The 14,067-nt window shown below is 39.5% G+C and overlaps 1 protein-coding gene across 1 annotated transcript in view; it reads right to left on the reverse strand.

Moving 5' to 3' along the window:
- The window catches only part of RASSF9 (Ras association domain family member 9), a 44,232-nt gene extending 32,081 nt beyond the window's left edge, over positions 1 to 12,151 (reverse strand). Inside the window, exon 1 of the mRNA XM_089652383.1 lies at positions 11,934 to 12,151. The gene's annotated coding sequence lies outside the window, so the exon portion shown is untranslated. The remainder of the gene's footprint in view (positions 1 to 11,933) is intronic.
- Positions 12,152 to 14,067: the final 1,916 nt, after the last annotated feature.

Consider the following 14,067-nt stretch of genomic DNA (forward strand, 5'->3'; position numbering starts at 1 on the left):
AGCTGGGGGCTATTTTCAGAACTATGTCCAGGGATCCAGTTGGGTCAGGAGGTAGCTTACTGGAGAGAGCCAGAAAGAAGTTAAGGTAAGAGTCCAACTGTCCTATGGTAGTGTGAGTCTACATCTCCCTCACTAGAAAGAGCCTGGTGGATATTGGCAGAAGGCAACTGGTGATCCTGTGGTTAAGTGAGTAGATGACCCTCAATGCTAAAGGAAAGTGACAGTGGGGTTGATTTACTAAAACTGGAGAATCAGCTTCTAACTTTAGCTTGTTCAATTAAGCTTTGACAAATAAAAAAACCTGGAAGCTGATTAGTTTCTATGCAAAGCTGCACCAGATTTTGCACTCTCCCGTTTTATTTAGTCAATTCCATTGTGTAGCTTTTAACTCCTGAGGGAGTACAAGTCACCAGCAGCATTAGAAACCCTGGGACATTTAGTTGGCAGAAGTGCAGTTTGTAAAGTATGGCCAGCAATTTAGGTGTCCTCAAATTATTCAGTTGCAGTTTATAGGGTATCCCATACTCCATTCCCTATGAAGCTCATTGTTACCAATAAAATCCTAAACCCCTAGACTGATCCATGGAAGAATGCAGAGAATGCTATGTGCCTGGCTGTGTGTGCTCTAAGGGAAATTAGGACCAAATTCACCAGCGACCCTTTAGGGGGGTGCGCTACACTGTGATATGAAGAGGAGCAGATGTGGTAACAAAAAGGTCATCATGTTTGAATCACTGGAAGAAAACAAAAGAAACAGTGCAACCCCACAGTGTGATATTAAAAATAAATGACAATTTATTAAAAATAGAAATGTACTCACAAAAGTATGCATGTGTGGAGTATAGCATAAATGTGACATAAGACCCAGAAGTGTCTGAAGGGCAGGCAGAGAACCACCAACCTTGGCCACTGGTTGGGGATAAAAGTGAGTGCCCTCTCTGGTCTTCTAGCTGCAGCTCCTAGTTTTAGCTATGTTTAGCACTCTGGGCTATCATATGCAAACCTTTTCATACTATTGGTGTATATCATTCATATTGTCATTCACCAATAATTATTTTCAACCATTTTCATCTTTTAATTCTTATTTGGTACTTGTTTTATTTTTTATTAATTTTATCCATTTTGTATGATCCATCCGTTTGGTAGATTTATTACAATTACTGTCCACATTATGCCTGCTTTATCAGACCACTTCTGAACATTGTAGTTTGTCTGGGCTTGACAGGCTCATTTAGTCACATATTCATTCCTCATGTTTGCATTACCAAGCAAGGTTACCCAATATGTAGCAGATAAGGGTTGGACTTTTTCACAATCTGCTATGAATTTATGTTAAATGGTCAGTATAGATGCAAATAGGTTTCAATAGCATTATTTAAAGGATAACTTCACCTTTCTAAAGTGATTTTTTTAGATATGTATCTTAATGTGAAATGCTTAGATCTGCACTCCATGTGTGATCTTAATTGCATAATTATATTAGTCCATCTTGAACCAATGGAAGCATCTATATTCATACCTGAGGGGCCACTGTGGAAGTTGAAAATCACTGTAGTAGTTGATGATTCTACAGTGAAGGTGGAGAACTTACAGGAATTGTGCCGAGCAGCTGCCCCACTTCCCACTGATTAAAGGGGGTTGATCGGGCGACACTGCCAATGTTAATTTTTTTAACGAAGACAAGGTGTTTTCTAATTGGATGAAGAGAAGATAAGGAAATAACCACCCCTCCTCTTCACCTTGTCCAACCAGAGAATTCCTTGTATTCACTGAAATAAAAATAAAAGGTGTTCTGTGAATGGCGGCAGTGCTAAGCAACCAACCCCCTGTGATAAGTATGCACAGGACCTGTAAGATCTCAGCGATCACTGAGATTGTATTAAATCGTAACTCCGTGGAACAGTGGAAAAAAAAAATTAAACCAACTGAATAAATAAATTTAATAAATTGTAAGCTGCCTCCCTATAAATGTAATAAAGGATAATTACACTCAGTACAGTGACAGGAGGTGATTATTTATTTATTTATTTATTTTCTTCCCCCTTTCAACATCTCTCCTAACATTCTGCTAAAACTTTGTGTAGTAGTATTGCCTGGACCTTGAAGAAGGGGACATACCCCAAAAGCTTGTCCTCAAAATTGTATGTTAGTGCAAATAAAAAAAGTATCATGTCAGTACTCAATTGTTTCTAGTACAGTGACAAAAAACCCCATTAGGGGGTGTTATATTATATTTACTCAATTAATCAAGTGTCCCAAATACTATACATATGCATAATAACGCATATAACGAAAAACAGATCATTCAAGTGATCATAAATTCAATATGTCCATAATTGCTTCCTGATGACATCATTTGATGAAACGTACGTCGAGGAGTAACATTCAGTCATGTCACTTCCAGTCCCGTATATCCAGTGATTGGAAAGCATGCCAGCTCCAGGGAAGGAGTGGAGCAGCAGATTTCCCTTGGGCAATATTATAACTGGAATTTACTGTGTTGATAAGGCACTTTCAAATGTGAGTGCAATTTTAATCCAAAGTGATTAAATCCACACAGTCTCCTGCACTTGGAAGCAACCCCAAATAATGATAATTGGCTAGATTTCACTCCTGGATCTACTGGATAAGCCTCTCCTTGTTGCCCTCTCAATACTGGGGACTTCTATGGACACTAAAAAAATATAGAAAAGAAGAGGAAACACCAGCCTAGTGCATTTTCCTCAAGGCTTCACTTTATTGGTAAAAACATAGTAAGTATCATACTCACAAACCAACAGATGTACCTCAGATTATCACAATGCAACAGCAAGTTCCAGCATAGAGAGAGTAACAACTGATGGTAGAACATACAAAGATCCAACTCACTGATGCGTTCTGAAGCCTTGTGTCTTCCTCAGAGCCAATAAAGTGAAGCCTTGAGGATAATGCACTAGGCTGGTGCGCTCTCTTATTCTCTACGTAATTTTAGCCTGTCTGTCAATATTGGTTTTAATAAACATATTGCACAATATTAGCTCTTTCTTTTGTTTCTATGGTGAAGTGGAGGAGCCCCAATAGGATACAGATTTCCTACCTTGGTGCAAGCAGTGGAGCATCTTAAAGCCAATAAGGGCATGATGACCATCTTTTTAATTAAAGGGGTCATTTAAGTCTGGTGAGTGATTTATTCACTTGAGCACAGTTTGGTGGTTTATTTTCCGCACATCTGGTTAAGGTGGAACATAAGAAGACCATTGGAGACATTTACATGTGGAAAGGACTATGGATACATTGAATTTATGATCACTTGAATCACCTGTTTTTTGTTATATTTGTTATTATTCATTTATGTATATATAAAGTATTTTGAATACTTGATTAGTTGAGTACATATAGTATAGCTCCCCCTAAGGGTTTTTTTTTTAATCACTGAGATTGTCAACTTCCACAGTAGTCCCTCAGGTATTAGACATGCATAGGTATATTGGTCCAAGTAGGACCAACATAAGAATGCAATAAGATTATTAAGTACACGTTAAAGTGTTACTAAACCCAGGACCCTGCATTCACTCTGTCCGGTCTCCCAAAGTGCACAGAACATGGCAGTGCAATTATTTTACTAAACATAAACTGCTAAATACCTTTTCTCATCAGCAGTTAGAGCAGTCTTGTCGCTTCTATCAGTGTCCAGTCGAGCACAAGTTAAAGCTTGTGGGAAGTGTTTTCATTCTGCTCTAGGAGTATACAGGACTTCTGACCTCTGTCTGGACGGTGCTGATTGGCCCTGTGCTGATCACATGCACCCTCCCAAGAAAAAAAACCTCTCTAGCAATACACACCAAACTGAGCATGTGCATGAGTGACTCCACACGATATGTCTTATCAGGAGATAAGAGACACTGGAAGAAGGGGAGAATCAGAAAATTCAGGATCAAATAGCCTTTTTTACACAATGCAGAGGATTAACCCCTTAGGTCCCATAGTGAGTATAATAAGCATGCTTTGCTGCATTAACAGACTGTTATACTGACTTTTACTGTTGTGGGTTTAGTACCACTTTAAGGACAGTAAAAAAAAACATATTTTAAACCTCTGAAATACATGCATATTTCCTGTGTTTTTTATTTTAAAAGATGCTGCAAGTAAGAAAATACTGTTGATCTGCCAGAAAAGCACTCACCTTCTAAATTCCTCTAGTGGAATACTAAATTTGCTTGGTGTTAGCCCTGACAAGTTGTCTGTTGTTAAATTAACCCCGCCCATGCTAATTGTTCTGTAGTATAAGATAATAACTAGGAGGACTCCATGAGAACACCAAAAGAGTTTTATTTTTCACTTCCTGAACAGATAATAAAAAGCTTTCAATGGTTTTTAACCACTTGCCTACCAGGCACTTTCACCCCTTCCTGCCCAGGACAATTTTCAGCTTTCAGCACTGTCGCACTTTGAATGACAATTGCGCGGACATGCAACACTGTACCCATATGAAATTGTTATCATTTTTTTAGACAGGTAGAGCTTTATTTTGGTAGTATTTAATCACCACTGTGTTTTTTATTTTTTTGCTAAACAAACCAAAAACAACTGGAAATTTAAAAAAAAAGTTTTTTCATAGTTTATGTTATAAAATTTTGTAAATTAGTAATTTTTCGCCTTCACTGATGTGCGCTAATGAGGCTGCAGTGACGGGGAATGATAGGCTACACTGATTGGCACTGATATGCATTGATGAGGAAGCACTGGTAGGTGGCACTGATGGGCATTGACAGGTATCACTGGTGGGCATTGATAGACATCACTAATGTGCACTGAAAGGCAGTAATCATATATGGCACTGATAGGCGGCACAGATAGGTGTCACTGAGGGGCAGCACTGATAGGCGGCACTGATAGACAGCACTTACTGGCATTGATAGGTGGCACTGAAAGGCACTGTTAGGTGGCACTGACTGGAACTGTTAGGTGGCACTGATGGGCACTGATAGGTGGCACTGATAAGCGGCACTAACTGGCACTGATAGGCGGCAAAGACTGACACTGATAGGTGGCACTGATTGGCCCCACTCATAGGTGGCACTGAATGGCACTGATAGTTAGCACTGAAAGGCAGCTCAGATGTGGCATTGATGTGCACTGGTAGGAACTGATATGTGACATTGATGTGCACTGGTGGACACTGACAGGTGGCATTGATGGACACTGACAGGTGACACTGATGGGGCTACACTGATCATCAGGGCACTGATCATCAGTGCCCTGATGATCAATTGTAGATGTCCCCTCTGAGGAATGCTGATTACTGGCTCTCCTCTCCTCACGAGCTGTCAGCATAACAGCATAACCGGCATTTCCTTATTTACATGCGATCAGCTGTGATTGGACACAGCTGATCACATGACAGAGCCAAAGTCATTGGCTCTTTCCGTTGATTGGTGATCCGCTGTGTCCCAGGTGCAGTTAGAGTGGGAGGACGTCATATGTCGTCCTCCCAAAACGAAAGAACCACCGTGATCCTGTCATTTCCTTATATGGCGGGTGGGAGGCGGTTAAACAGATAAAAATAGAGTAACTATGTTCAATGTTAGGGGTTACAAACACTTTACAGGTCCTCTCCAAACAACAGTTGCTTTTGTTTGTTTTTGAAGAGTGGGGAAAGGATAGAACCTCAACCAGAATTTTGAATGCTGTCTGTGTTCCTATTGAGAAGATTTCCATTCACTTCTTGTTGGAACAGGAAATGACGGGAAGTCTCTGCTTTGGGAACAAACTGTTCCAAAACACTTTGGGGTTGATTTACTAAAAGGCAAATAGGCTGTTCACTTTGCAAAGCAATTTTCCCCAGAGCCCAGTAAATGTAGTGAAGTTTCACTTGGCTAAAAATCCCCAATCATGTACAAGGAAAATTTACAAAAAAAACAGCATATTTGCTTAAACTTGAATGAATAATGGAAGTCAGAAGAGCTTCACCTCATTCACTGAGCTCTAGGGAAAATTCTCTTGCAAATTGAACAGTCTACCTTTGGTAAGTTAAACCCTGTATATCGTAACATGGTTAGAACTATCACAGGCTATTGTTACTGCCAGTGTCTTCCTGTCTCAGTGCTGACCACTCTTTTCTTCGTTTTGGTTGTCCCTGGGACAGGAGATGATATATCCCAAAAGAGCAATAAAATCTAGAAATGTTTCCTTTCTTCAGGACAAAGCTAAAAAAAAATCATTGCTGTAGCTGAACCTTATAGTAATTAATCATAATAACCACTCCTGAAAATGTACTCCACTTCATGACCAGTCCATTTTTTGGTTTACTGCGCTGTGTTACTTTGACTGACAATTGCGCAGTCATGCAACACTGTACCCAAATTAAAAGTCCAGCAAAAGTATATATACTGGGATTTTTATTATTTTTAATTTTTACTAGTAATGGCAGCAATCAGCGAATTATAGCAGGAATGTGGGACTGCGACGGACATTCTGACACTAGGTGGAACTGACTTGGTGTCACTGACATCCCCAGTGACACCAATACAGTGATCAGTGCTAAAAATAAGCACTGACACTGTACTAATGGCACTAGGCAGGAAGAGGTTAACATGAGAGGCGATCAAAGGGTTAACTGTGTGCAGGGAGTGTTTTACTAGGGGCGGTGTCTGTGTGCTTCACTGTAATCACACTGTTCTCATCCAGAGTAGTGTGCCCAAGCTGACAGGGAGGAGAACTGTTAGTAAACAAAACAGTCCTCCTCCTTGTCGGAAATCTTTAGAATTCACAGGGTGCTGATGAGTAATTACCGGCCGGAACCCGTTGATTGACAGCTGCGGCCGCAAATGCCGGCGCGGGTAGGGCACGAGCGTGCCCCCTACCCTGAAATACAAAATCACGTATATATACATCATTTTGTGCATCTGTGCTGCCCTGTAGCAGTATTTCTGCTATAGGGCAGTTGGGAAGCAGTTAATGAATATTATTGTTTTAATACCTTTGTTTAATTAAGTATGTACATATACTGTATATGAACACAGAGGTCACCATTTTTGTTCAACACACATATTTGCTTTCTACTGAGTAGTGCTGCGTACTGACCATGCCTTTATATGTCATTCCCTTTCAGTACACTTATTTCTTACGTACAGAAAGTCTCAGCACTAAAAAGTCTCTCTGAGTCACCAATCAACGACCAAATAGGCAACAGTATTCTACCGGCATGTCTTGCTGACAGTGTTAGCTTAGGGCTTCAAAAAAAGAGCAATATAAAGACACATTTCACTGTCCAAGTAAAGTATTTTTTTAAAATATGACTCTAAATGTAAAAAACATACAGTATGCTTACATATTTTCTTTTTTTATTTTTAATAAATATAAAGAGTTGTACTTTAACCACAGGGTCAGGGTGTAGCACAATTATACTACTCAGAAACCACTGTGATATAAGTTATCAGCCACATTGGAGTACATTGTTTTTAAATGTCTTAGCTAAAGTTAAAGTCATTGTATATATATATATATATATATATATATATACAGGGGCGGACTGACCATTTGGAAACTCTGGCACTGCCCGACCGCCCGGGGTCAGTAGGGGGCCCCATGAGATGCCCCTGGTACCTTTTTCATAGGCTTTTTTGAGTTTGGGCAAGGACACAGGGGCCCCATGATCCCCTATTGCCCGGGGGCCCCATGAGTGGTCAGTCCGCCCCTCTATATATATATACATTATGTCATACTTATCTACTCTGTGCAATCATTTTGCACAGATCAGCCCTGATCCTCCTCTTCTCAGGTCCCATATCAGCACTCCTGTCTCCTCTCACCCACTAAGTGCCCATCATAGCAAGTTGATTGCTATGGGGCACTCAGGGATGGGGGGCTCAGTCCCAGGCCAGCTCTATATGTCCATAGACACACATAGAGCAAATCGGTCCCACCCTCTGCTCTCTCGTCACTGGCTGTGATTGACAGCAGCGGGAACCAATGACTCCTGCTGCTCTCTCTGAGCCTATGAGGCTGGCACAGAGCTGGATCAAGATCAGGTCCAGGTAAGCATATGGGGGGGGGGGGGGGGGCTGAAGGGGAAAGCTGAACACAGAAGTTTTTTTTTTTACTTTAATAAAGAGAATGCATTAAAGAAAAAAAAAAACCTTCAGCATTTAGATACACTTTAGAGACTTGCACTGTAAGAACGAGAAGTAAAGCAAGACCATTTTGTAGCAGTGCAATTCAGTAAGAAGAGTCTATATGTAATGTGCTAAAAATATGACCATCACAAACATGAGGAGCAATAAAGTGGTGGAGAAGAGGAGATGCTACAGACCACACTGGCTAAATCTTTTATCTATTTTATGTCCTCTTCAAGCAGTGCTTATTTGCTTGAATGTGATTACTGATAACAGGAACCAGAGATAGAGGCATTTCTACAATACAAGCTTTTGATTGCTTTCCCAATGATACACTGAATTTTTGTTGCAGTAACAGAGGACCCAGAACAAGATCAATTACATGGACTTGCTGGATAGCATCAGTAGCACACTGTTTTTTTTTTTCACATGTTGCCTAGAGTTTTTCTTTGTGTAATCATTTATTCTGTATGAAATTCTCACACTCCTTAGGCTTACACAATCAATACTTTCCCGAGTAGTTAGCCAGTAAATGTAACTTTTAGTGTGCGATTGTAGTAATACTCAGAACAACTTTTCTGTGTTCTAGAAGCTTTTGTTATTGTGAGCGCACATTTCTTTGAGTTAAATGGTCCCATTCTTACACATTCTTTATTTTGTAGAATAGTCCTTTCTTCTTATAGAGAATGCTGTCCTTACTGGTTGGACAAGTTTGATCCACAGTGACATTTATCATGTTGCTAGTCTAAATGCCTCAATATACTTTAAATGTTTTACAAGCAGTACATGATAAACCTTTAAAATAGTATTTGAACAAAGGGACACTTTTTTTAAAAAGTCTGTACTTTATATATTTATGAAGGCTCTAATCTTACTCCTAGTGATTGATATACACAGGGGTTGATTTACTAAAACTGGAGCACTCAGTATCCGATGCAGCAGTGCATTCCAACCAATCAGTTTCTAATCTCAGCTTGTTTAGGTCAGCTTTGGCAATAAAACCTGGAAGCTGATTGGTTTCTATGCAGAGTTGCACCCGATTTTGCACTTTTCAGACCCCCATAATGTCTTAATAAAATTTGTTCTGTCGACATTTCTGCCATAGTATAATCCATACATAGGAGATTCTCTCGGCCCCTGGTATCAGTTAGGCACCACACCACTTCTGTATATATAAAACATTCACCACTTAGTAGCACAATCTCTGCCTTATTAAATCCATTTCTGCACATACAGTATACAACACCCATAGCCCAACAGATCCATTCTCATGTATTTGCCGAATCTCATTACATTCACTGCTCAGTGGTACCATGTCACTATGGTACTATTACCTCTCTATTTATATTTACCATTCTCTGCTGATTTTTGTCACCTTCTATTCTCATGCATGGAATTATTGTACCAACATGCCCCTGTCACTGCTGTATTTCATCACTTTTCATCATATACACTAGCCACTGCATAAAGGCACTGCTGTGTCTCATTACTTCCTTCTCATATGAAGCATTCATGGATGCACTGTCTCTTCCAGTACTTTACTATGTCCCTGTTGTTGCTGTCTCACTTAACCTCCTATGTATATGTGTCACCCATTGGTCACAGCACTATGGGGTTGATTTTCTAAAGGAAAATAGGCTGCTCACTTTTCAAGGGAAGTTACACTTTGAAAGGGAATCTTCCCCAGAGCTTAGTAAATGCGGAGAAGCTCTGCTGACTTGCATCATCCAATTATATGCAAGCAAAAACTAGCCAGGTGAAATTCCACCCTATTCAGTAAGCTCTTGGGGAAATTTCCTTGTCAAGTACAACATCCCTTGCAAAGTGAACAGCCTATTTACCTTAAGTATATAAACCTCTATGTCTCTTTCAGTACTGTATTATATTGTTGTCCCTGCCGTCTCTTAATACCTTACTGCTTAGATGTACCCTTCAGTGTTTAGTATCCTCATGTCCCTTTCACTAATGCCTGTCATAACTTTCTTTTTTATATGTACAATCCACTATTTAATAGTACCATGCCAATTTCACTGCTATCTCTTATCACGTATCTGTATATGCTATCCAATGTCTAACAGTACCTGTCTACTTACTGCTGTGTTTCTTATTCATATGTGCCATCCACTTCCCAGCAGCACTGTCTACGATCACTATGATCTCGATGTATACTCTCCATTCATTTACATTACTATGTCCCTGTTACTGCTGTCTCCCATTCTTCCTATAGATATGTATCCTTCACCACTGCTTTAATTTTTATATATTTAGTTTTACAGTATAGCAAACCTTGCGCACATTTTCTCAGAATGGACATTAAAGTATTTGCAAATTCTTAAAATACAGTAAAAACAAGCCATGCTTGGCCTCTCTAGCTGATTGTAATATGAAGTAATTCATTCTCAAAGATCACTACAAAGACTCTAAAGTCAGTTTCTTACAGCTTAGAAACACATCCTGTGTGTTTGCATTAGAGGGCTGGCAGGCTGTGAAAATTCTGGTGCAAAAGAAAGTAAAAGGTAAAAACTAAGATTTGAGTGCCTCTGTTGTGAATTTTGATGACAGATTTATCCACAATGGATTTAGCTACAGAAGTGAATGAGGGTTTGTTTGTATAGCCATTTTGTTCAGAATATGTAAATACTTTAGTTTTATATTATGGGCACAAGTTCACTTTAATTTAAAAATAGCAGCTAGACTACAGAAAAATGTATTTATCTCCCTTAGCAAGATCCCTCCAGATATGACAAGCTGTTCAGTGCTCCTCATATATCATTTCACACTATTTGAAAGTATCATAAGGATAATATTAATAACTGTGAATGCCACATGAATCTATTCTACCAGAATATCCACTCTAAATTGAACCAAAGACTTAAGAAATGCAAGACTGTACTGTTAATCAAGTTAATCAACCTCTAAGCCAGAGTGCTACCCATTTCAGACAATGGAAGATGGCACTATTCAGTCTTGTTTACACAAGTAGCAATGGGCTGTGTTGGGCAGAATTGACTGATGCAGTCCCAACAATAGGCAATTTGCTTCATATCCTATGGCCTTAGTGAGTGCTGAAGTTCAGATGCTCTTTAATGCATCACAACAAATTGCAGCACAAAGAATTTCGCCCCCCTCTCGCCTTTTTTTCATTCTTGTTCCCTATTTTTTTCTTAATATTGTCTTTTCATATGAATATATTTTCTCTATGTGTAATTTTGAATTACAGAGTTACATTGTTAGGATTTAGAGGAAAACAGGATGAATTGATATGGAAAATTGGTAATTTTAATTAAAAAATTAAACGAATAAAAAAATAATTGCATATAATTTTTTTTAGAGAAAACAAATAATACTTCAATGCATTTTGACAAAGCATTGCAGCACACTCAGCGCACATTCACACCACACTCTAGCATGCACACAATATGCACACAATAACATGCAATGTGTGGTGTGAACGAGTCCTAACAGAACTGCAAGACAACTCCAGCATTTCTGCCGTTAAGCAAGAAGACACTCTTTTCTTAGTATATTAAAAGGCTCTGTTAAAATATTGTAGATATACAGATATGGTAGCGAGGCCTCTTTACTATGTACATATTAAATGTTAAACCATTTAATTTTTTTGGCAGGAATGTCCTTACAAATTCAGAGCAAAGTACTTTAACTAGTGTGTATCTAATAGTTACTAATGTAATTTTTTTACTGCAATTTATGTTTTTAATTTACACACTTTGTTAGATGACAACACATTTTGCATATATATTGCTGCAATATAATATTTTGTTCTTGGTCTAACAATTGTAATACTATTCTAAATTTGTTTAACTGATGAGTAACACTTACCTTCAGTTCAGTACACGGGAACAGAGTCTGACACTGAAACAGAACTGTCATTAGTTTTCTACTGTGTCTCTAATGGTACTTTTCTCTCATTAAAAGTAGCTTGAAATTTGTTATGCCGCTTGTCCACTTCAAAAGTTGTTTTCCATCAAAGTCCATAATGAGGTGCACAGAATTAGAGCACAATGCTGTAACTTGCTGAGTGAAGTTAATGTAATCACTGCCCCTGTTACAGAGTAAACTAAGCAGAATAGGAGGAAGTTAAGCAACTTCAACTGCTTTTGAACTAGTGCTCTTGTTACACATTTGGAAATCTGCCCAGTTGCAGAGTCATGGAGTCATTAGGCTGTGAATCCAAATGGTGACTGTACTTTCTCTGCAATGTTCTCATATGAAATTTATAAATACCAAGGAGTCATTTTGTGCTCAGCACTTCTGGTACTACCAGCTAGAAATATCATGGAATGCGAAATAAGGTAGTTGCTACTGTAGCATGGAATTTATAGATACATGATGGTTAAAGCAGAACTCCAGGCAGATTTAAAAGACACTTATTACTTTAGCTCTATAATCGTAAATACATTCTTGAACACAAGCAATCTATTGTAAGTTCCTTCAATTGTCTTGGTGTCAGCCTCTTGCAGTCCCTGTACATCAAAGCTCAAACTGAGGGAGGGAAAAGCAGCACAAGGAGCCAACCAGTTAAGTCAGGAGCATGTTAATAGGACTATAGAGCAGAATGATGGAAAGGTAAACTGCTGATTTGCACTTTACTGTCCACTCACAGGCTGGGATAAGGACAAGATTTGTTAATGTTACCTAACTTCAGCAAGAAAATAATTGCTTCCCACCTGCCAGACAGGGATGTGCTGTGTGACAGAGCTGTGTAAATCTCAGGACTGGATAAACTGAAATACAAACTATTTTGTAAGTGTAGCTAGGTGCTGGCTATGTCATTATGCCATTCAGGGGCATTTATAGATGATACTATGGTTAGTGTTTTTCCCCCCAGTGCCCAGTAGTGGGACTACTACATCACCAGATGTTAGCAGAGAAGATTCAGTTTTTCTGACAGCAGAGGATCTTGGGACCCGTAGCCAATCCATCCTGTTCTCCTGAGTGCTGATTGAACTACAACTACCAGAGAACTGGGGGACAAGAAGGATGATGGGAAAGCAGATACATTCTACAGCAGTGAACTGACTTATTCTCTTGGTATGGGATTCAGAGCTGAACACAGGGGGACTGCCATTTTCCTCCAGTGACAGATTGCTTGCCTACTGCTGCGGGACTCTGCCCCTCAGTTCAGCACAGTGGTGATGCTGATCTTCACAGAAGGATCACATCAGCTTCTCTGTATGGGAACTGTCACTATCCGATCTTCACACAGACATCTTTGCTAGCTGCGCTGACAGGCCATCAGGCAGTAGCTCTGAATTTCCCTGCAAACAGCCAAGAGCCTGAGCAAGAACTCTCACTCTGAGGAGACCATGCTATCCATAGACTTGGTGAGCGGGTGGATGCACAACCTCTTTTTGTCATCACTCTAGAGCAGTGTTTCTCAACTCCAGTCCTCATGGACCCCCAACAGGTCATGTTTTCAGGATTTCCCTCAGATGAAACAGCTGTGGTAATTACTAAGGCAGTGAAACTGATCAAATCACCTGTGCAAAATAATGGAAATCCTGAAAACATGACCTGTTGGGGGTCCATGAGGACTGGAGTTGACAAACACTGCTCTAGAGAGTGCATACAGACACATTTACACCTCAGTTACCAGGAGACCTTTGCTTTGTGCAGTACCATGGCTCATCTGTTTAATTTCATTGAATTACCAATATTTACTAATGCTTATGAGCCCCACCATTGCTAGCAGAAGACAGAAGATACCACCATAATAGGATCTTTAAACCGCAGGACTCAAGTGGTATCTCTAGATAAAGGGACCTTTCCACTTCCAAGGCCATTTTTATTCAGTTTAGGGTATGTATATCTATTTATGCCAGAGTGTACAGATACATAATTCTCTGCATGCCCTGTTGTGGCACAGGTAGCATGAAGGGAGATGATAAGTCAACAAGTCAACAAGCCTTTTTGTTCCCCCTCTTTCTGCTAGTGTTGCAATTAAATAGTTGAA

Source organism: Staurois parvus, unplaced genomic scaffold (assembly GCF_062004578.1).
Source record: "Staurois parvus isolate SC_StPar_1 unplaced genomic scaffold, SC_StPar_1.0 ptg000025l, whole genome shotgun sequence".
In the NCBI taxonomy this organism is placed as follows: domain Eukaryota; kingdom Metazoa; phylum Chordata; class Amphibia; order Anura; family Ranidae; genus Staurois; species Staurois parvus.